This window comes from Sapajus apella, unplaced genomic scaffold (genome assembly GCF_009761245.1).
Source record: "Sapajus apella isolate SASKATOON/1434 unplaced genomic scaffold, GSC_monkey_1.0 scaffold207, whole genome shotgun sequence".
Classification (NCBI taxonomy): Eukaryota; Metazoa; Chordata; class Mammalia; order Primates; family Cebidae; genus Sapajus; species Sapajus apella.
The window spans coordinates 528,619-553,395 of NW_022437147.1; the positions used below are offsets into that span (position 1 = coordinate 528,619).

At 44.3% G+C, this 24,777-nt stretch overlaps 1 protein-coding gene across 2 annotated transcripts in view; it reads right to left on the reverse strand.

Annotated features, from left to right (window-relative positions):
* Positions 1-18,983, reverse strand: part of JCAD (junctional cadherin 5 associated) — a 98,464-nt gene extending 79,481 nt beyond the window's left edge. For both annotated transcript variants that reach the window (XM_032270285.1, XM_032270283.1), the window contains exon 1: positions 18,690-18,983. The gene's annotated coding sequence lies outside the window, so the exon portion shown is untranslated. The remainder of the gene's footprint in view (positions 1-18,689) is intronic.
* Positions 18,984-24,777: the final 5,794 nt, after the last annotated feature.

Here is a 24,777-nt window from a genome sequence, read left to right on the forward strand (position 1 = left end):
TCCCTGACCTATTTCTTCACTTCTCTTTCAGTTTTGCTGCTAGATATTTACTAATCATTAAAATGGATTCTATCCCTGGGGGAATGAGCCGTGGCTTTTTCACCTATTGTTCTGAATTAATTCCTGGGCCAGCCTTGCCATAGCCCTGTGGCCTCAACAATGGGCGCCAATGTCCCAGGTGCCTTGGAGGTATTTTCTCAGCTCCACCCAACAACCTATAGTCCACTTTCCATCTCTTCCTGCTGCTGAGCTTGCCTCCCCATCCGACCTGCTCTGACTTTGAACTTGGGGCTAGAATTGTGCATTTTGTTATCTTCTCATTTGCACTTCAAGTTTCAGAGTATTGGAGCATTTATCCTCCTGTGTTTTAATTATTTGCTCACCTGTGGGTCTCCCAAGCCAGATTACAAACTCATGGTCAAGGGCTGTGTCTCGCTCATCCTGGAATCACAAGTGCCTGGCTCATGAGAGATGCTCAGGAGAGATGAGGTTAGCAGCTGAGTTCCCCAGAGGAGAAACCTTACAGCCTCCTATAAGCCCGGCCATAGACAGTACTTCACGCCTAAAGCAGTGGTAATAAAAAAATGACCAAATCGGTAAGTGATAGGATTATTCTTCATCCCAGATACTTTTTGCAGGTTTTTTCTTGTGTATGTTTCTATTTGTTCATTTGTTTGTTTTTCAGTAAGGAGGAACTTCTCTTTGAAACTTTTGGCATGTTAAGTCCGCTGACCACAAATTAGGGGAAAAAAAATGCAGTGTTTCGCATTTTTTGTTTCGTTGTCAGTAATAAGTCAAGGGTCAGTCCAAGGGATCCACAGATTCATCAGAGGGGCCAGTGTGCAGAGAAGATGACAGGAAAGACACTATCAGCCTGGGCCATTGAGGTCCCTTCTACAACCCTGTCTCTCTGTGTCTCCCTGACTCCCCTACCCCACTGTCCCAGGTACTGGGGACAAAGGCATGTGCATTCCAGACCAACACCAGTGATGGGTGACCCCACCAAATCAGCCTGGATTTCAGCTCCTGCTGCACCACTAACCCCACCTCCCTAAGCCTCAGTTTCCTCATCTGCAAGATGTGGAAAATGCCGCTTACCTTGCAGAGTTGTTACAGGGATCAGGGGTAATGCATAAATGCTCTTAGTATTATTATTATGGAAATCTCTAGGCAGGAATCACATTCTTAGGCTGGCACATAATAAAAATCAAGGAATCACTAATGCATTATTCATCACACCTTGACATGACTTTTATATAACATTCAGCTGAAGTATCTTCGATCTGTGTCTTCTTCATTTGCTATTCTGAGCTCAGAACATAGGATAACTAGCTCATCAGTTCAAGGAGCTGGGATTTTTTTTTTTTTAATGAGAGTCTGTTTGTGCCAACATCTCAGGTTCCTGAACGTACCTGTTCTCCGGAGGTTAAGGTATAAATTGATGAAGGCTCAGGTGGTGTCATGGAATGTCTCAAATAGATTAAGGCTGCATGTCACGTGAGTGACTTGTATTCTATTTGGAGACAGTGTGGGAAGGTGAATCCAGCAAGAGCTCCGATTTTCCAGTGAGCAAATGTAGAATTTTAATTAGCTTCAAGTCCATGTCTCTGCTGGAAATAGATCTCTGAGCATTTCTTCAATCGTATTACAGTAATTCTGACAATTCTGAAAGGAATAAGTTACAGGATATATTTGTGTAAGCTTAGCAGAATAAGAAAGGCCACATCCAGTTCTGTATTTGGAGCATGTCTGGAGTTGCTGTCAAATGACACCCAACAGTATCAATGACAATAACGTAGACCATCCTCTCCACAGCACTCAAAGACTCTGCTGCCCAGTGGCCCTTTCTATGGTAATAGAAATGCTCAAACCAAATCTGCACTCTCTAATATGGTGGGCACTGGCCACGTGTGGCTAGCATGACTAAGGACTGAAATTTAATGTTATTTAATTTTAAATAGCTAAAATTAAACAGACACATGTGACTAGTGGCCACCATATTGAGCAGTACAGATACAAAGTGGCGCTCACTCTAAGCCCCTTGTGGTCTATGATACTAGTGGGACAAAGGAGAAAATGTCAAAGGCCCCCCAAGGCTCCATAAAGCCCACATGCTAAAGCTCAAAGGACACCAATTAGTTGAGTCCTCTATTTTTCATCCTACAACATATCAGATGCATCCAATTAGAAAAGAGGTGCAGGGCCGGGTGCCGTGGCTCATGCCTGTAATTCCTGCACTTTGGGAGGCTGAGTTGGGTGGATCACCCAAGGTCAGGAGTTCGAGACTAGCCTGACCAACATGGTGAAACCCCCGCCTCTACTAAAAATGCAAAAATTAGCTGGGCATAGTGGTGCAGTGTAGTGGGCCTGTAGTCCCAGCAGGAGAACCATTTGAACCTGGGAGGCTGAGGTGCAGTGCCACTGCACTCCAGTCTGGGCGACAGATCGAAACTCCAACTCAAAAAAAAAAAAAAAGAGAGACGCAGATACGAAGGTATCTACCAGAAGGTACCTACCAGAAGTGAAAAAGTGTGAAAAGAGAACAAAACTCAAAGGAGAAAAACAACCTGGGATTCCTGCCCAAGGACAAGCAGCCTTTATACCTCAAAGTCATCAAGGAAATGTTAAGAATTTAACAACAGATGCTTCAGGAAGACATAGAGGGAAAGTGAGCAACCCAATCCAGACTTGTGGCCATTGAAGGTGGTAAAATGTGGACGGTATTGGTGCACAAATGGGCGACTTTCGGTCATCTGGAGAGTCTGCTGCTGGTCACATCTCAGCCCCTCCTAATAGCACCTTGTGATGTCCTATTGCTCTTGGGAGAAAACCATAAATAACTACTGTGACCCTCAAATCTGCCTAAAGTAGCTTTGCCCACAGCTCCTGCCTCAGTTTATATGCCTTCTCCTGACTCTCTGTTCTCTAGCAAAGCTGGTCTTCCTTCTGCTTCCTGAAGGTGCCATGATCCTTCCTCCATAGGACTTCTATCTAGAAGATTTCTTCCATGCTGCCCGCATTTCTCCCCCAGCTGGCTCCCAGGCACCCTTAGATCTCAGCTCAAGTGTGCCCCTTGGAAGGCCCCCTGAATCCCCCACCCCTCCCCACCACATGGGACCTGGTTTTCTTGTTACTCTTCCCCTGCATTGCTTCCCCGAAAACACCTACTTAAACATACACGCGCACCAGTGAGATGAACTGATTTATTTATCTGTAAGCTCCAAGAAAGCAGGGATTGTGTTTGGCCTGATTCATTTGCTTTGGTGTCCTTAGTTCCTGGATTGTGCTCAATAAATGCAAAATGAAAGAATGAATGAATTCCTGTTTATTTCTAAGATTTTCAACATGACAAGTGTCCTCCAATCCGTAACACTTTCACATCTTCCTAAAAAAGTCTCTTTCAGCTCTAGGATGACTCATATTCTCTTTGAGTGCCATTCCAAAGTTCTTACTGTCCAATAACTTATTATCATGAAATCATCAACCTTAAAATTCCACCCACTTCTCCTTTGTTTGCTCCACTTACTACATCGTCCCCCAAAAACTTTCTAATTTTTTTTAAACCTTTGAGCTCCAGTTGCAAGCTGAATCACATCTGTGGTTCTTTTCTTAGCAATGTACTTGCCTTGATTTTTTTCAGTTTCCTTCACTTGGTTTATCTGATAGTGTCTGAGCTACTTATTTACTTGATACCAATTACTAAGATAACTATTACTTAATAGCCGGGCACAGTGTCTCACGCCTGTAATCCCAGCCCTTTGGGAGGCTGAGGCAGGCGGGTCACCTGAGGTCGGGAGTTCGAGACCAGCCTGGTCAACATGGTGAAACCCCGTCTCTATTAAAGATACAAAAATTAGCTGGGCATGGTGGCATGCGCCTATAATCCCAGCTACTCAGGAGGCTGAGGCAGGAGAATTGCTTGAACCTGAGAGGTGGAGGTTGCAGTGAGCTGAGAACACACCATTGCATTCCAGCCTGAGCCGCTGAGCCAGGCTCCATCTCAAAAAACAAAACAAAACAAAACAAAACAAAAACTATTACTTAGATAGCTGCATTATCTTTTTCTGCTTTATCCTTCACCCAGGATTTTTCTATTATCTTTTCCATAGACTTTCTCTAAACTGTGAATCTATTTCTTATTCTTTCTCTTTTAAAGAAAATTATTTAAAAAATGGGGAAAATGAAACGTAAACCTAATTCCAACTCATCTTACGCCCGTATTTGAAACAAAAAACATCATTGCAAAAGAAAGATCTCCGTTAATTATTTCCAAAGCCTTCAAAGGATTTATTCCTAACTTTTCATTTTCTGTCTCATTCCTAAAGAATCAGGGGTAAAGCTCTCATTAGTCTAATTACCCTCCCTAAATCCAATCAACTCATCGTGCCTCAGGCTTCGTTTTCTTTAGAATGAGTTTCTTCCCTAGTTAAATGATTTGCCCTTTCAAATAGACTTTATTTTGTACCAAATTCTTTATATAAATAACACTTCTCTTTAGCAAGTGTTTATTAAGCTCTTACTAAGTTCCAGGCACTGTGCTAGGGAAATAGCAATGAATAATAAGACAAAAAAAAAATCCCTGTCCTCATGGAAGGGGTATAATAAACTTATTAATATATATAATATAATTTTAAGTAGTGATAGGATCTACAAATAATCTATATGCCAAATGCCATATACAATGAAAAAATCTGAATTTATACTAAAATAGAGAACGGTTCATGATTCTTGGTGGAAATTATGACTTTTGTCAACAGAGTCAAACTCATTATTTGAAGAGATTTATTTATTCTGATTTATCCTTTTTCTTGTTGTTGTTTTGTTTTTTGTGTTTTTGTGGTTGTTATTTTTTGAGACGGACCTCGCTCTTTCACCCAGGCTGGAGTGACATCGAGATTCTGTCTCAAAAAAAAAAACAAAAACAGGGAGGAGGGCACCCTGAGGCATGTCCGACCCTCCCTTCCCATCATGGCCTGAAACTAGTTTTTCAGGCTAACTTATTAGTAATTTTTTTTTAGAGACAGGGTCTCACTATGTTGCCCAGGGTGGTCTCAAACTTCTGGACTCAAGCAATTCTCCTGCCTTGGCTTCCCAATATGCTGGGATTATAGTCCTGAGCCACCATGCCTGGCCCAGGTGAACTTCAGAATGCCTGTGACTGAGAGTAGGGGTTCATTCAGATGGTTGAGGGGCTTAGAATTTTATTTTCAGTTTACAGTCTTTTAAGCATAAAGTCCTGTCATAGACATCTTAAGAAATCTTATCTTCGCTTTATTATGTTTCAGTGAAAGGGAAGATTATCCATGAATTCACTCAGGAGACATTTGCATGGTATCTGCTGTGGGCAAGGGACAGCATACATGCACAGTGTCGCAGTGAAGAACAGGAAAGCTTCAACCTTCTGACTTCAGGAGTAGCAGTGAAATAATGAGCAGAAGCCAGGGTGGCGTTTGCCTGGGAAAGGCCAGTGAGGGACAGAGGGTGAGCTGGCACTGTACCCTCAGGCCACGCCATGACTCATCTCCCACCTAGTCAATTTTCTGTGGCTCTAGAAGATGAAGTCTTGGTTATAATTTTTACCATTATTTTATTGTGGTAAGAACACTCTACATAATTTCTACTCGCTTAAATTTTTTTTTTTTTTTTTTTTTTTTTTGTGTGATGAAGTCTCACTCTGTCACCCAGGCTGGAGTGCAGTGGCATGATCTTGGCTCACTGCAACCTCTGCCTCCTGGGTTCAAGCAATCCTCCTGCCTCAGCCTCCCGATTAGCTGGGATCACAGGCAGTGCCCACCATGTCCTGCTAATTTCTGTATTTTTAGTAGACACAGGGTTTCACCATGTTGGTCAGCCTGATCTCGAACTCCTAACCTCAGGCAGTTCACCTGCCTCTGCCTCCCAAAGTTCTGGGATTACAGGTGTGGGCCGCCACACCAGGCCTACCCTCTTAAATTTTTAAGTGGACATTACAATATTAACTTACAGGCATAATGTTGCACAGCAGAGCTCTAGAATTTATTCATCTTACAAAACTGAACATTTATACCTATTAACACCGCCCCATTTCTACCCCAAACCCTGGTGACCACCATTCTACTCTCTGCTTCTTTAAGTTTGACTATTTTAGATTCCTTATATCAGCAGAATCATACAGTATTTGCCCTTCTGTGCCTGGCTTGTTGTATTAGTATGTTCTCACACTGCTAATAAACACATGCCCGAGATTTGGTAATTTATAAAGGAAAGAGGTTTAATGCACTTGCAGTTCCACATGGGTGGGGATACCTCATAATCATGGTGGAAGGCAAATGAAGAGCAAAGTCACATCTTACATGGTGGCGGGAAAGAGGGCATGTGCAGGGGAACTCCCCTTTATAAAACTATCAGATCTCATGAGACTTACTCACTATCATGAGAATAGCATGGAAAAGACCTGCCCCCTGATTCAATTACCTCCCACCAATTCAAGATGAGATTTGGGTGAGGACACAGCCAAACATATCCCTTATTTCACTTAGCATAACATCATCCCAGTTCATACTGTTGCATTGGCAAGAGTTTCTCCTTTGTTTATGCTGGATAATATTCCACTGTGTGCACAGAGCACGTTTTTCTTATGCATTCATCTCCTGATGGATATTCAGGTTGCTTCTGTATCTTAGCTATTGTGAATAATGCTTCTATGAGCCTGGGAGTAAAGCTATAACTTCAAGATCTTGACTTCAATTCTTTGGCACATATAACCAAAAATAGGATTACTGAAAAACAGTAGAGTGGTTCCTCAAAAATTAAAAGTAGAATTATTGGCTGGGCACGGTGGCTCATGCCTGTAATCTCAGCACTTTGGGAGGCTGAGATGGGAGGATCATGAGATCAGGAGATCAAAACCATCCTGGCTAACATGGCAAAACCTCATCTCCACTAAAAATACAAAAACGGAGAGTGGCAGCATGTGCCTGTAATCCCAGCTACTTGGGAGGCTGAGGCAGGAGAATTGCTTGAACCCAGGAGGCAGAGGTTCCAGTGAGCCGAGATCACGGATCACGCCACTGCACTCCAGCCTGGCAACAGAGCAAGACTCTGTCACACACACACACAAAATATTATCACATGATTCAGCAATGCTGGTTGTTCTTTTGCCATAATATTTAAAGGTGTATGTAAGAAGATAAAGGCAAATAATTCAGATTCATACACTTAGAATTGGAAGAAACTTTAACTGGTATATGTCAAATGTTAAAATAAATGTTAAATGTTCAAATCAATGTTCAAATCAATGTTAAAATCGCTGAGAAAATGTTAAAATAGATAAGAAAATACCTGTTCAAATGTTAAAATGCTTGTTCAAATGTTAAAGTAGATGAAAAAATGCCTGTGTATTTATGCATAAACACACACACACACACACACACACACACACACACACACACACACAGCCAGTTCTTTTGATCTCTAATAAGCCCCTTCTCTATTGCTATTGTAATAACCTACAGACAATAAATATTTAGGGAGTCAATTTTTCAATTAAATTCAACCGACCTTTTCTGCTATATGGTTATGTGCAAAACAGCTTGCAAAGTACTGTGCAAGGCCCCCAGATGAACAAGATTTAGTTTTAATTTTCAAGAGGTTTGCCATATAACATAGAAAATGCAAGTCAAGGCCAGATGCGGTGGCTCTTGCCTGTAATCGCAGCACTTTCGGGGCTGAGGTGGCCAGGTCACCTGAGGTGAGGAGTTCGAGACCAGCCTGACCAACATGAAGAAACCCCATCTCTACTAAAAATACAAAATTAGCTGAGTGTGGTGATTCATGCCTGTAATCCCAGCTACTCGGGAGGCTGAGGCAGGAGAATCGCTTGAACCTGGGAGGCATCATTGCACTCCAGCCTGGCAACAAGAGCAAAACTCTGTCTCAAAAAAAAAAAAAGAAAGAAAATGCAATTCAATGGGAGAGTGGTAAGTGCTATGGCAAAGGCACAATGGTGTGTCATGGGGATACACCAAAAGAAATGAACTCCAGCTTGAGTAGTTCTGGTTGGGACTAGCCTGCAGGCGGAGAGGGAGGTCGAAGAGCCTTAGGAAGAGGCAAGTGAGAAGCTAATTCCCAGAGGCCTGTGGGCATGTGGCTCTTTCAGAAAAAGGAAAATTATTTCGGAGGTCCTGGGTATAAAGCCTGAGAGGGTTGCGGGTGGGAGGGAGAGTGAAGCAACTTCACAAGGGGCTTTACATGCTGTGTTAAGGGAGTTTGGATTTGATTCAGTAGCAGGTTTTTGAGAAGAAGAGTAACTTCATTAGAGCTGAGCTTCATACGTGGAATCAACCTAGGTGCCCATCAACAGTGGGTTGATAAAGAAAATGGGAAACATGTACAGCATGAATACTATGCAGCCAGGAAAAGGAATGAAATCACATCTTTTGCGGCTGCATAGATACAGCTGAAGGTCATTATCTTAAACAAATTAATGCAGGAACAGAAAACCAAATACCATATGTTCTCACTTATAAATGGGAGCTAGGCTGGGCATGGTGGCTCAGGCCTGTAATCCCAACACTTTGGGAGGCCGAGGCAGGTGGATCACGAAGTCAGAAGTTTGAGACCAGTCTGGCCAACATGGTGAAACCCCATATCTACTAAAACCACAAAAATTAGCTGGGCATGGTGGCGGGCACCTGTGATCCCAGCTACTCAAGAGGCTGAGGCAGGAGAATCATTTGAACCCAGGAGGCAGAAGTTGCAGTAAGCCGAGATTGTGCCATTGCACTCCAGCCTGGGTGACAGGGTGACAGGGTGACTCCATCTCAAAAAAATTAAAAAAAAAACTAAGTGGTAGCTAAACATTGAGTGCTGTGGACAAAAACAGAACAATAAACACACTGGAAACCACTAGAGTTCGGAGGGAGAAGGGCAAGGGTTGAAAAGCCACCTGTTGGGTATTATGCTCACTACTTGGGTGATGAGCCTCAGCATCCCATAATATATCCATGTAACAAACCTGTGTATGTACCTCCTCAATCTAAAACAAAAGTTGAAATTATTTTAAAATTAAAACCATATGCTTGTCAAAAGTTTTTTTTTTTTTTTTTTTTTTTTTTTTTTTTTAATGAACTGTGCTTTATGATTAAACTCAGAGGAGAGAGAAAGCGGAGTGTTGGGGGTTGGCTGAAAAATGGCAGCTCAATTCTGTTATTCGCATGCTACCTGTGGTAATAATAGCATTGATTGAATGTGCTAAGAGCTTTGCATACATTACCTCATTTAATTGTCACAACATTCCTGCAGGCTAGGGGCTTTTATTACTTTTACTTTACAGATCAGGAAATGAGTTTGAGAGGTTCCTACGGAACCTGGAAAGAGGCTCTGCTGGAAAGAGGCAGATCGTAGGAACAGCCAGGTCACTTTGGTTCCTGAATGCACCCTCTTCACTGAGACCCTGTCCTGCCTTGTATTCTAAATCCAGTTGGCAATGATTTCTTTGAGACAGGTATGCCTGAGAGAGGTGAAAATAATTTTTCAACATTCCTGTAATGGCAGATATCTAAAAAGATGATGAGAAGACAAAGGCAGGGACTGACTGTGCTGTCACCAGCCTTTCAATTGTGACATTCAAACCCTGAGGGGCTCCTTTCTCTCTGCCTGTTTTCTTTCTTTCTTTTTTTTTTTTTTGTGATGGAATCTTGCTCTCTCACTCACTGCAACCTCTGCTTCCTGGGTTCAAGCGATCCTCCTGCCTCAGCCTCCTGAATAACTGGGATTATAGGCACTTGCCACTACACCCAGCTAATTTTTTTATTTTTAGTAGGGATGGGGTTTTGCCATGTTGGCCAGGCTGGTCTTGAACTCCTGACCTCAGGTGATCTGCCTGCTGTGGCCTCCCAAAATGCTGGGATTACAGGTGTGAACCATCATGCCCAGCCCTTTCCGCCTATTTTCTAGTCCAAATCCTCAGCTTTTGTTTGCATCTACTAAAATAATGCAACATAATTTTAATATTAGTTTCAGAAAATTAAGAATCAGAAAAATAAGGCTATTGTAAAATAATTCACATAATGCTTGTCAAAGCCTAATGCCAATGTGTCATTTTTATCACCTGCTATGATAAATTAGCATTGGACATTAATTGACATGACTGCTTTCGGTAAGTGTAAAACACCAAAGCTAATTTTACAATATATGTGTGAAGATCCAAAATGGTGATTTTGCATCCTATATTCTGAATTGGTTAAGACCCAGTATTAACGTAATTCTGCTAATTCTTGCAAGCATTTATTTCCTAGCGATCACATCTAGGAAGGAACACAGCGCTCCCTTCAGGATCCCAACCAATATTTCTGTTCCATCACAATTCCAGAGCAATAGAATCACAATTAAAGATTATGCTATAGATGTCATTTATCATTTTAAAGAGAGGCAGGCTGGGTGCGTTGGCTCACACCTATAATCCCAGGATGTTGGGATGCTGAGATAGGAGGATCACTTGAGGCTGGGAGCTCAAGGTCAGTCTGGGCAACACAGCAAGACCCCATCTCTACAGAAAATACAAAATATAAAAAATTAGCTGGGCATGATGGTGCATGCCTGTAGTCCCTGCCACGTTGGAGGCTAAGACAGGAGAATCGCTTGAGCCCAGGACTTGGAGGCTGCAGTGAGCTATAATGGCACCATTGCACTCTAGTCTGGGCAACAGAGCAACACCTTGTCTCTTAAAAAAAAAAAAAGACAACACAAAAAGGCAGATGTGTCTCTCTAGAACTTTGTCACTGTGAAGCCTAGAGTTGCACAAACGATTAATTTGGATGAACGTTGTTGTAGTTCTTTGTTTTTATTTGTTTGTTTTTTGAGACAGAGTCTCACTCTGTCGCCCAGGCTGGAGTGCAGTGGTGCTGTCTCAGCTTACCGCAACATTTGCCTCCTGGGTTCAAGCGATTCTTCTGCCTCAGCCTCCTGAATAGCTGGGATTACAGGCACGTGCTACTGCACCTGGCTGATTTTTTAGTAGAGACAGGGTTTCGCCATGTTGGCCAGGCTGGTCTCAAACTCCTGATCTTGGGTGATCTGCCTGCCTCGGCCTCCTAAAGTACTGGGATTATAGGAGTGAGCCACCATGCCTGGCCCGTTATAGTTCTTTGAGCTTACATGCCTTGCAAAGTGCCCATCTCCCCATTTGATTTCTCCATTACTATCCTCCTGGATGGGCATGCTAAAAAGAAGGCCTTCAGCTCAAATGTGGGGAGACCACGGCTGGGTGCAGGCAGCCCTGTGTTCCTGTCCTCACAGCATTGTTTTCTTATTGTCACTTACTGTCCCATGGCAGTCCTGATTCTTTATTAACACTGGAGAATTGGGACAGAGCCTTGCGCATCCCTCCTGATGGGACTGTTGATGAGTTTTCGGTGGGCTTACACAAATACTCATTTGATTGTCAAACCAGAGCGACTCCATCTTGAATAGGGGTTAGGTAAAATAAGGCTGGGACCTACTGGGCTGCATTCCCAGGAGGTTAGACACTCTAAGTCACAGGATGAGATAGGAGGTCACATGACACAAGTCACAAAGACCTTGCTAATAAAACAGCACGCGGTAAAGAACAGCAAGAACCCACCAAAACCAAGACGATGATGAAAGTGATCTCTGGTCGGTCAGCCTCGATGTTCATTATATGCTAACTACACTGCATTAGCATGCTAGAAGACACTCCCACCAGCGCCGTGAAGTTTACAGATGCAATGGCAATGTCCATTGAGACAGAGTCTAGCTCTGTTGCCAGGCTGGAGCCCAGAAGTTACCCTATGTGGTCTAAAAGGGGGAGGAAACCTCATTTCTGGAAATTGCCCACCTGTTTCCCGGAAAACTCATGAATAATCCACTCCTTGTTTAGCATATAATCAAGAAGTAACTATAAGTACAATCAGTTGAAGAGCCCATGGCACTGCCCTGCCTATGGTGTAGCCATTCTTTTCTTTCTTCTTTAATAAACTTGCTTTCACTTTATGGACTCACCCTGAAGTCTTCCAAGAGTTCAGGAACCCTCTTTGGGGGTCTGGATTGGGACCCCTTTTGAGTAACATGATGAAGTATCTAAATCAGTGGACAACTGAATGAAATCAGAAAACACATCATTCAAAAAAGTCAATCCTAAAGCCCCATCATTTCAGAATGAAGATGAAACTTATTTGCTTTTTAATTGCTCAAGGAACAACTACCTGAAAACTTAAAAAAAAATGGCCATAGCGTATAATAAAATACGTACCCCTATCCTGGAATGCCCCTTTACTGTCTAGGATACCTTAATCAGCAGGTTATGTTCCAGAAATATGTCAGAAGCCCTATCTTAAGAATGATGACGTCCAGGTGCAGTGGCTCATTCCTGTAATCCCAACACCTTGGCAGACTGAGGTAGGAGGATCACTTGAGGTCAGGAGTTCAAAACCAGCCTGGCCAACATGGTGAAACCCTGTCTCTACTAAAAATACAAAATTAGCCAGGTGTGATGGTGCATGCCCCATGATCCCAGCTACTTGGGATGCTGAGGCAGGAGAATCACTTAAGCCTGGGAGGTGGAGGTTACAGTGAGCCAAGATCGTGCCACTGCACTCCAACCCAGGTGGCAAGAGCAAAACTTTGTCTTAAAAAAAAAAAAAAGAAAAATGAGTGATGGCGTTATTAAGGGTGGCTCTCATGGTGTCAGGAAAGTGTGCTTGGCTCTCAAAAGCTTTCTCTTTATTCAAGCTCAGAATTGGAGAGGGATAGGCATCCACATAGTCTTGAGTTTGGGAACACTGCTTTGCAATGGGGCAATGAGAATTTTACCAGAAAGACTCCAGGCACAGAACCATATTATACACTCAAAGTGAGGGGCTTATACGGGGAAGATATCCCATTGTTCGTTGTTCATTCATTGAAGATATCCCAACATTTAGTTGTCGCACATGAGCACCCGGTGGTGTCCAAAGCCAGAAAGAAATGATGGCAGTGATCATCTCCTCACTGGAGTTTTCCCTAAGTCCATGGGAGGAGACTTCAGCCATTACATACTTCTTCCTTAAGCCAGACTTCTCCAGCCTAGATACCAAATGCCTTCTTCGTAAACTCGCATTCCAACCTACACATCCGTGGAAGGGAAAATCCCCGTGAAGTATAAGGGGCCCTTCTATGCGCTTAACATTTTTTAAAAAAGGAAAAGCAGCTCTCATATGCTTTAGGCAAGTTTTCCTAAGTATGTTCCACAGTGAACATTTTGGGAGTAGACTTTTTTCTGTCCTGAATCTTGAGAAGGCGGAGCTTGGAGTCCTTGACCCAACTTGCTGGTTAAAACAACAGGGGCTTGAGCAGGAGACAGAGGGCCACAGAGCTGCTCTCCACGGCACGCCCTGGCACCCAGCATCTCCCCTTGTCCCCAGAATGCCCCTCCCCAGCCCCCGTGCTCAGTTATCTTGATCATCTGTCTGTGTGCATTGAGGCCATTCTGTCCACTCCTCCACCAAGCAAGGAGACTATGATTGGCGGCCCAGCACTGGCCTTGATGGGACAAAGAAGCCACTGTAGGTTCCTGTACCAGGCTGTCTGTACCAGGGGCATCATCACAGACACTCTGAAATGCACGTCTAGGCTTGGTTCATTAAGGACCTTTCACTCAAAGCATCATGGACAGCATGGATAGTCAGGGCGGGACTAGTTTCATGGTGTTTTAGGAAACTTCAGGGAGGGAAAAAGCAGAGAGAGAAGGCGGACTGGCAAGTCATTGGCAAATCTCTCTCTCTCTCTCTCTCTCTCTCTGTCTCTGTCTGTCTGTCTCAGTCTCTCTCATCTTCCCATTTTTCTTTGGGAAACCCTGCCCGTTCTCTGAACTTCACTGATACCCTTGATTCTTCACTTTTGACTTTCTAACCAGGGTCTCCATTCCCGTCTCCTTAAGTGCTAGTCCCCTGTCAGCTGCAGGGCCATATCTGCCCCCACTCCCTGGGGGAGTAAACTCAGATCTCTTGTTGTCTTCTCTAATAGAAAGCAAGCTTCCCTTTCTCCTACCCTCAGTGTTCCCATCTCGTTAATGGTACCACCATTTCCCCAAACTTCCAACTTCAAAACTTGAAGCTACTTTGATGGATGCCTCAGCCAGTCACCTAATCTTGTTGTTTTGTGTTCTTTCAGTGTCTCCCTCCTTTCTGTCACTCTCACTCTGCTCTCCTTGTGGCTGCCTGAGTTCTCTCATTATATCAAACCTTGATTACCCAAATAATTGCTTTGCTGCTCCAGCCTCCATCCCCACAATCCAAGGGGTGAGTGGATGATGGAAGAATACTATGATTTGCCATGGCAGCATCAGTTGTGGGTGGGGAGGTTGGATAATATGTTGTAGACTCCATGATGTGTGGACTCCCTGATATATGGACTCCTTAATATATAAGCCGCTTGATGTATGGACCTGCTGATGTATGAACCACCTGATATATGGACCCCCTGATATATGAATCAGCTGACATATGGACCCGCTGATGTACAGACCTGCTGATATAGGGACCCCTGATGTATGGACCAGCTGATGTGTGAACCTTCTGATATATGGACCCCCTGACATATGGGCCAGCTGACATATAGACCAGCTGATGTGTGGACTCATTGATGTATTGGCTCACTGATGTATGGACCAGCTGATGTGTGGACCAGCTGGCATATGGGCCAGCTGACGAATGGACCTGATGATATATGGACCTCTGATGTATGGGCCAGCTGATGTGTGAACTCCCTTATGTATAGGTCAGTTGATATATGGACCAGCTGATGTATGGGCCCGCTGACATATGGATGCACTGATGTATGAACCAGCTGATGTGTGAACCTCCTGATGTGTGCCTCCTCTGGTATATGAACCAGCTGATATATGGGCCAGATGATGTATGGACCCCCAAATGTATGGAACCCTAATAATATGGACCACTGATGTATGAACATCCTGATGTGTGACCCACCAATATATGGACCAGTTGATGTACGGACCCACTGATGTATGGACCAGCTGATATATGCACCTACCCACCCACCACCCAGCTGAGGTATGGACTAACTGATGTATGGGCCAGCTGATGTATGGGCCAGCTGATGTGTGAACATCCTGATGTGTGCCTCTCCCCTCCACGTGATATATGGACTGGCTGATGTATGGACCCCCTGATGTATGAGTCTGCTGATGTTTGGAGCAGCTGTGGCTCTCCACTCACCATAGACCTTCCACCCTGTTCCTCACATGCACACTGCTCCTTCTGGCCATCTGAGTGCCTGACAACCCTTTGGGACCCAGCCCAGAGGCCACTTCTTCTTGGGTGCATTTTCTTCAAAAAATTTTTTTTGTAGAGATGTGGTCTTGCTATGTTGCCTAGGCTGGTCTCTAACTCCTGGCCTCAAGCAATCCTGTCCCCACTGTTGACCCATCTGAAGATGGGAGAGATCTTAGGCCCAGTGCTAGGGAATAACCATAATTTGCTCTTCAGTTATTCTGCAAATCCATGTTGAGTTCCCACAATCATAACCACAGTCCTAAGCACTAAGATACAATAATGAACAGACAGAATCCCTTCTTCATGAGGCTCACATACTCCTAGGAGGAGACAGATAACATTTTATTTGTTCATTTAAATAAGTAAAAATGTGATGTGACATGACATGATAAATCGTAAAGCTATGTATAAGGAAAAATAAAGCCAGAAAAAGGAAATGCAAAGTGAATGACTGGACAAATGGCCAACAAACAAATGAAAAGAGCCTCCGTGTCATTAGTCACGAGAGAAATGCGATTCAAGTCCGCAGTGAGCTCGCACTTCACACCCAGTAGGATGGCGATCATAAAAATAACCGGAAAATAACTTTTGGCAAGAATGTGGAGAAATTGGAACCTTCCTACAGCGCTGGTGGGAATGTGAACTAGTGCAGCTGCTGTGGAAAATAGTTTGGCAGTGCCTCGAAAAGTTAAACATAGACTCACCATATGATCCAGCAACTCCACTCCCAGGTAGATGCCCCCAAAGAGCTGAAAATACGGGTTGAAGTGAAAACTTGTCCACCCGCGCTCACGGCAGCACTATTCACAATAACTGAAAGGCGGCAACAACTCAAATGTGAACTGACAAAGCATAAACAAAACGTGATATATACACACACCATGGACTATCATTCAGCCATAGAACGGAATGGAGGACCGACGCAGGCCGCATCACGGACCAACATTAAGAATAGGATGCTGGGCCAGGTGCGGTGGCTCATGCCTGTAATCCCAGCACTTTGGGAGGCCAAGGGGGGAGGATCGCTTGAAGCCAGGAGTTCAAGACAAGCCTGGGCAACAAAACAAGACCCTGTCTCTACAAAAAATAAAAATACATTAGCTGGGCACAACAGCATGCACCTGTCATCCAAGCCACTTGGGAGACAGAGGCAGGAAGATCGATTGAGCCTAGGAGTTCCAGGCTGCCTGCAGGGAGCCATGCTGTGCCACTGCACTCCATCCTCAGCAACACAGTGAGACCCTGTCTCTTCACAAAACAAAATTTAAACAAACAAACAACAACAACAACAAATCATCATGCTAAGTGAAATAAGCCAGACGCAAAAGTTCATATAAGGTATGATTTCATTTATATGAAATATCAAGGCCAGGCTCATGCCTGTAATCCCAGCACTTTGGGAGGCCGAGGCGAGTGGATCAGCTGAAGTCAGGAGTTCGAGACCAGCCTGGCCAACATGATGCAACCCCATCTCCACTAAAAATACAAAAATTAGTCGGGTGTAGGGGTGGGCACCCGTAATCCCAGCTCTCAGGAGGCTGAGGCAGGAGAATCGCTTGAACCCAGGAGGTGGAGGTTGCAGTGAGCCGAGACTGTGCCACTGCACTCTAGCCTGGGCGACAGAGCAAGACTCTGTCAAAAAAGAAAAATCCCTCCCAGCAGAGAGGAAGGAAGTACAAAAGTACCAAACAGACAGATGGCTGCGAGCAGCATTCATTAGAACCTGGCTCCACCCTCCTCACTGGGCGCCTCCACCTCTCTTTACCCAGCAGTTCCCTTTTTACCTCTCATCAGGGCATACCCTGTTGCCCTGTCCCCCAGACACCACGTACCCTTCCAACCTGTTCCTCCCCTGCACACTGCTCCTTCTGGCCATTTGAATTCCTGACTACCCTTTGGCACCCAGCCCATGGACCACTTCTTCTTGGGTGCATTTTCCTTTAAAAAAATTCTTTTTTAGAGACGGGGTTTTGCTATGTTGCCAAGGATGGTCTTGAACTCCTGGCCTCAAATGATTCTCCAGCCCCAGCCTTGAAAATGTTGGGTGCATTAAAGATTTGAGCATTGTCTATGACTCCTCAGCAGTATGACACTGGGCACTTAGCCCCCTCTGTAAGTTTCTCTTTCCTCGTATGTAAAATAAGGGCTTCTGAGAGAATAAAATAAGATGATTGCAAAGTGGGTGGCTTCGTCCCCCATGCACAGGGGGTCTCCTGAATGGTGGCTGTACGACCACTTCAACCTCACCTGTAATCCGAAGCCCTTCATTTTGTGCATCTGATAATGTTGGTAATGATTCAATAAATGTAGGGGAGACACAGGATAAACACCAAGGATGATATTTATCTTCTTTGAAACGGCCTTCCCCCAACCCTGGTAACTATTTCGATGCAGAGCATATATAATGCACGTGAATAAATGTTTGACTGACAACTCATTGATTGATTGATTGATTTGGCTTTATCATCAAGTAGGTAGGATATTTTCTTTAAATGCCAGTGTAAAGGAAAAATAATAATGTCTCAGGAGAGTTACAGACTGGCAAACTAGAAAACACCTGGTCCGTCCACAATGCGATATATTGAAAGCTTTCATAGACACAGATATTTACAAAAATCATAAAACACCACAATCAAAAACAAAACAAAAAACAGGAGGCGTGGTGGCAGGTTTTCAGAAAAATGGCTCATCCTGCAAATGAACTGTTCTTTTAGTTCAGGAGACCATAGTTACTGGTATTTAAAGAAAATGTTAACACATTTTGCGATAGATTTAAGACAAGTCTCTAATGATGTATCACTTAGAAAGCCATGAGTTTAAAAACCATGAAAATATGAGATAGTAGAGCTATATTTCACTAAAATTTTAAAGCAGAATCTAGAGAGATAGATAATAGATACATAATAGAAGGTAGATAGATAGATAAATAGATAGGTAGATAGAAATATAAACAGATAAGAACAGTGGTGCCTAATGACTTGAAGAGCAGCCACAACAAGGAGAACCAATTTAGTTTTATTCAATAATAACATATGATGCTAAGATAGCGCTGGGAACCGCTCCTGTATGAGCTGGTCACGTGACCAACCTCAGAGCCACTGCACCCAACAGTGAAGAAGACCAACCGACTCTTTTCTACCTCTGTAACCTACATACAACCAAAAGCCATGCGGTGACTCCAACGAGGATCCGTCTTTCTCAGACACCCAGCCCTTTCTCCACAAACAGAGAATTGTTTCTGCAGCTCTCCCTCCGGGAGATCCTTGTTTTATCACTTATTTCTCTTTCACAGAAGCCCTCACAAGCCCTGTTCACCAGCAAAAAGCTGGAAAGCAGCTGCCTTCTTCAGTGATTACTGGCCCTATTTTCTTAACCATCCTTTCAACAAAACAATGGAAAAGGGAAGAAAATATTTACCTGAGGAAATCCCTGGTTTCTTCATGAGCATCTAAGAATTGAATTTTTCAAAAAGCCCTTCGGATGCATCTGCTGAGAATTTCCTAAATCTGAAATCCTCCTCCGAGAGCAGCTCTAAGTTTGAGCTCTGAATAGAGGCTGTGTGTTATTTTAACCACAAGGTTCTAGTCAGTAGGGAGGAGAGATGGAAATGAGGTATGCTGGCAAACCCGGCACCCATCCACCTCAAGTGAATCGAGCTCGCAGATCTGATGCAAGAGGTTTGAGGAGATTTGAAGAACCCTCAAACCAACTTTTCCCAAACTAGAGATTAAATAACTGTGGAAAATTCCAAAGGAGTAAGATAAGACACTTATGGTCTTTTCTAAAAAAAGACGTGTTGGTATGCCCTGTCGAATACTGTCCCAAAAGAAGCTTGGTACTGTGCCTACGTGGTCCTGGGCTTTACAAGAGAAAGTTACCTTTCTCGTGGTGGCCTTTCTCTGCAGAGAAAATGGGTTAAAGGTACAAAATAGCAAAGAAGCATGACTGACCAAGTCAAATCTTTTGTGCAAAAAAAAAATCAATGTCATGAGAATCCATAGGAAGTTGTAGGGTAAGGCTGTAGCTATTCTGGAATGTTATTAAGGGAGGATTAATGTGCGTGTTGTGTGTGTGTGTGTGTGTGTGTGTGTGTGTGTGTGTGTGGCTCCCCACCTCCCACACAACTTAAAAAGCAAGGATTCAGCCTCAGCTTCAACCAGTTGGAGATCCTCCTCCTTAGTATTTTGGCAAATACAAATGCCGCCTTTGGACTTGGAGGAGAATGATTTATGGCACGCAGAATCAACAGCAAAAATGAGGGCGGCTGAAAGGGCCAGCGATCCTTTACAGCCAGTCCTTTGCAGATGCCAGAGGGGTTTAACTCCACTTTTGGAAAAAGGCAGCAGTTCTCCTATTAAGCAGGGTCATAACTCAGTTTTATATAGAGTCTTTTATCTCAAAGGAGCTTGAGGTACTTTTGCATCAAAATATAAATTATCATGTGCACTGTCACCTCAGGGACAAAATACAGCCCTGCCTAGGAGCAGTTGGCCAAGATGCCACCAGTCAGGTTGGAGCCGCAGTGAGACAGCAGGATAGGCGGCCAGGAGGCGCACCGCAAGGAGGAAGGAGTGGGCCTGCCCTTCTGGTAGCGGATCCTTTTATCCACCGAGTTCAGTGGGACCTCTTCATTTTGCCCATCACTTCTCTTCCGGAGTCTCCCTATGCCCTCCCCGAGAGGCCTCTTTCCATACTACCTACACACACAAATTCAAAATGTGCACTCAGAAAAGAGCCAGTAAACAAAGTGGTAAGAGACGGTTTGCAAATTTGATTCTATAGATCAAGAGTTGGACGGTCAGGTGCTGTGGCTCACGCTTGTAATCAATCCTAGCACTTTGTGGGCGGATCAACTGAGGTCAGGAGTTTGAGACCAGCCTGGCCAATGTGGTGAAACCCCGTCTCTACTAAAAATACAAAAAATTAGCCCTGTGTAAAATTAGCTGGGCGTGGTGGTGGGTGCCTGTAATCCCCACTACTCGGGAGGCTGAGACAGGAGAATCACTTGAACCCAGGAGGATCGCATTTGGATTGCATTCCAGCCTGGACGACAAGAGCGAAACTCTGTCTCAAAACAAAACAAAAAAGGAGTTGGCCAATCATGGCTCTTGGGCCAAAGGCGGCCCACAGACTGTCTTTGTCAATAAAGTTTTATTGGTCTACAACCACATTCACTCATTTAGGCACTATCTCTGGCTGCTTTTGCATGACAGCAGCAGAGTGGAATAGTTGTGGCAGAGACTGTGTGTGTGGCCCAGCGAGGCCCAAACTATTTACTCCTTCATAGAAAAAAATGTGTGATCTCTGCTACAGAGGGTTTTTTGTTTTGTTTGTGTTGTTTTTGTTTATAAATGGGTGGCAGAAAGGAACAAGGAGGTTTTTTTCAATACGTCCTAAAGAACAGCTCAGTGCGATGGCTCATGCCTGTAATCCCAGCACTTTGGGATGCCTAGGCGGGCAGATCACCTGAGGTCAGGAGTTCAAATCCAGCCTGGCCAAAATGGTGAAACCCCGTCTCTACTAAAATAAAATAATCATCATCATTATAATAATTCTTAAGAATCATAGTATGGAGGGAACATCTACTCACACCACCAACCCATATTCAGGCCATAAGTCTCCAATTTCCTTATTCATTCATCAGAGAAAGTCTTTTACACAGGGACCCTCATTCCTGCCTAGCCACACTGATGGACAGACGCAGTTTACCTGGCCTCACCTCCAGGAACTCAACATGGCTGTGTGCAGCTGGTCTCTCATATAGAAGCCTTGGAGCCCTGCCAGGGCCTCCTCCTCGTCAGTCCAAGGGTGCCTTGTCTTTCAAGTTCTCTGTGGATCTTCTCAGGCTTCCTCCTCCAGCCTCTTATCATATTTTGTTCATTCTCTTCTTGCAGTTCTTACCTTAGTTACACCCTCACTATCTATTTATGTCTTTGCCTTTCTTACTAGACTGTGGGTTTCCTGAGAGCAAACACCATGTCTTATTCATCTTTTTATCCCTAGAATCTAAAATAGTCAAAGACATAGAGGGGATACTCTATTAATCGTTATTACAAAAATAGCTCAATCAGTCTTACTCTACCAGAATGTAATCTCAACGGTGGTGAATAAAAGGGTTGCCTGATAGTCTCTGAAGATGAGGTTCCTAAGATGGTCTTCCTCAGGGATGCACCTGGCCTTATCCTTCTAACGCTTGCCCCTGGGTGGAGCTCACTTTTATGCACTCTTCCGGTAGCTGCTCATCAAATTTTGAATTTCTAAAAGAAAAGCCTCATTGCAGACATACACATCTACCGCAGTTAGGAAAAGAATCTTTCTCACAGCTAGAGCTGTCAGGAGATGCTGAAGAGGGCCGTGTTTGGTGGGAAGGAGGCTGGGTGTCCCTTGAGTTCCCTTCTATGATAACTAACTCTAAGGCTTAGTAGTAGTCTGGGTTCTCTGGTGTGACACCCTCAGAAGACAAAGTGATCACATGGCCAAGGGAGGAAGATTTGCCCCCATCAGGTCCAGAGCATGAGAGGAACCAGCCCTGGCATGGCAAACGGTGTTGTCATTAGCATTGTGCCATTATCTCAGTGGGTGACATCAACCCCCTTATTCATATCCATTTTCATGGTCACCGTGTGACAGATATTCTGTAGTGAACAAAAATCACATAGTTATCTCAAGTATGGCCACCTCACAACTGGTGAACAGTCTCCCTTTGGTAAACTTGAACTTCCCACACTGAGTCCCCCTTCCCCAAAGTAGAAGCCAGGACTCTTGTTTCCAGCCTCGTTTGCAGCTGGGGCACACGCAGATGCTGCAGGCTGCACAGCAGCCGCACTGCAAGAGACTCACTAGTAAGAACAAGGAGGAGGCAGAAAAGGGAGCAAATCTATGCTACGGGAGGCCGATACCACCTGGCAGGGGGACATCAACTCTCTGGCTGGTCTCAGGAAGGGCCAGTCTGGTGTCCTGTTTGGTGTCTGCGTGGCCCCACCTCTGTGGCCGCAGGGGACTCAGTGTGTCGCTTGTTTAGTGTTCCTAATTGTACAGTTTCCATGCTTGGCTCTGCTCTCCCAGAGATTTTGTGACCTAGTGGTACCCTTTAATCTACGTGGTTTTTTTTCTTTAACAAGCTAGGGGTATCATTTGCAACTAAGAACGTAAACGTGTATGGTTGATATGGGTACTGAAACAAAACCATTTAGTCTCTTTCTGCTTTATTGACCAACTCTCAGGATTCATCCTTCTGGCCTTGATGCAGTTTTGAGTGAATATTTGCAGTGTGATTTTGTACTAATGCCTGGCTCGTCTGCCTTTGCGTTCATTCTTCACTCTCTTCCTCTTTGCCTTGTGTCATGGCATGGGGGAGTGGCAGAGGGCTGGCCCTGCTCCTTGTGTACTGTAGTCTATGTCATGGCTTCCTCCTGAGTCCCACCAACTGGAGACATGGTGGGAGGGAAAAGGCAGGAGGGAGGGAGAAGGCAGGGTATCCTCACCCTGCTACCTCACCTCAGTTAGTGTCTCCACCAGGGCTTCATCCTCTCCTTTGGAAATTGAGCTCGCTGGGACAGGTCCTATGGGCTCAGCTTCTGCCAGGTGTTTCTGGCTCTGTGCTTCAGCCTCGAAGGGAGGTGGGGTAGTGGCTTCCTGCTATTTCTGATCTCTCCATTGCCTCACCATCCCCAGTGCGCCTCTCTGCTTTTCCTTCATCTGTGTAACCAATTCACTTACCAAATTTCCCCTATTTTATTAATTTATTTATTTGTATATTGAGACAAAGTTTCACTCTGTAGCCCAGGCTGGAGTACAGTGGCGTAATCTCAGCTGACGGTAACCTCTGCCTCCTGGGTTCTAGCAATTCTCCTGCCTCAGGCTCCCGAATAGCTAGAATTACAAGCACCCACCACGCTCGGCTGTTTTGTATTTTTAGTATAGATGGGGTTTCAACATGTTTGCCAGGCTGGTCTCGAACTCCTGAGCTCAGGTGATCCACCCTCCTTAGCCTCCTGAAGTGCTGGGATTAGGTGTGAGCCACCATGCCCAGCTAAATTTCCTCTATTTTAACATTTAAAGCAGATCCCATTTTCCTGGTTGAACCCTGACTGGTGCAGTTCTCTCTGCCACTCCGGTCCGGGTTAAAGAACCAGCACACACCCACTGGCTGGCGAGGGGACTCTCCGGGCAGAGCTTTGTGCTGTTTGATAGAGTTCCCCTTCTTCCTTTGGACAAGATCACTGCTACAGAGGTGACTACAATGAGGCAGCTGTTAGCAAGCCATCTACGGAACTCTTCTGGCCTTTTTGGAGAACAAGAAGCAGCGTTCAGAGAGATTTGTTGATGGAAAAAGTCATGATTAGAAACAGCGGCTGATCAAAAACAAAAAGAAAAGGCCAGGTGTGGTGGCTTACGCCTGTAATCCCAGCACTTTAGGAGGCCAAGGCAGATGGATCACCTGAAGTCAGGAGTTTGAGGCCAGCCTGGCCAACATGTCGAAACCCCATCTCTACTACAAATACAAAAATTAGCTGGACATGGTGGTATGCACCTGTAATCCCGGCTGAGGCAGGAGAATCACTAACTCTGGAGGTGGAGGTTGTGGTGAGCCAAGATCAAGCCATTGCACTCCAGCCTGGGCAACAGGAGTCAGACTCTGTCTTAAAAAAAAAAAAAAAGAAAAAGAAAAAGAAACAGCAGCTGAATCCTTGCCTTAAGGCCCAGAAGATCTTATGAAGAATAAGGAAGGTAAAGAAAAGACGGACCAACAAAGGGTGTAAATATTCAGCCTGCAGGAAATTTAGAAAATTTTGCCAGCTTTTAAAAAATAAATAATAAGCACTTTTCTATCTAATTTATGGAGGTGTAAGGGGGTGGACTAAGCATGCAAACTATTTTTATGGCATTATTTATAAAACTAAACCTTGACGCCTGACAGTAAGAAAATTACGATTTTCATCACAATACATTTTATTCCATGGAATAGTTTACAACCAGTAGCAGGGTTAATTACAAAGGGAGGTAGCAACTGAGGAAACAGTTATAGCAATGTTGAATAAATAAAACTAGCAGAACCAGATAACAGATCGACTCTGTGATCACAGCCATTCAGAAGGCAAAAATGTCTATGGACAAACTGGAAATGGGTGGGACAAGGATGAACTGATATGTGAAGGTGATACAATGGTAGGTGGATTGGTTTTTATGAAATTGCGTTTGCTTTTGTAAAGATTTTTCTTTTTTGAGATGCACACCCAGCCTGGAGTACAATGGCACCATCTTGGCTCATTGCAACCTCCACCTCCTGGGTTCAAGCGATTCTCCAGCCTCAGCCTCCCTAGTAGCTGGGACTACAGGTACATACCACCATGCCTGGCTAATTTTTGTATAGGATGTTTGTACAACAATAAGTACTCTTCCATACCCTTCTGATAGTTTGGCTGTGTTCCCACCCAAATCTCATCTTGAATTGTAGCTCCCATAATTCTCACATGTTGTGGGAGGAAGCCTGTGGGAGATAATT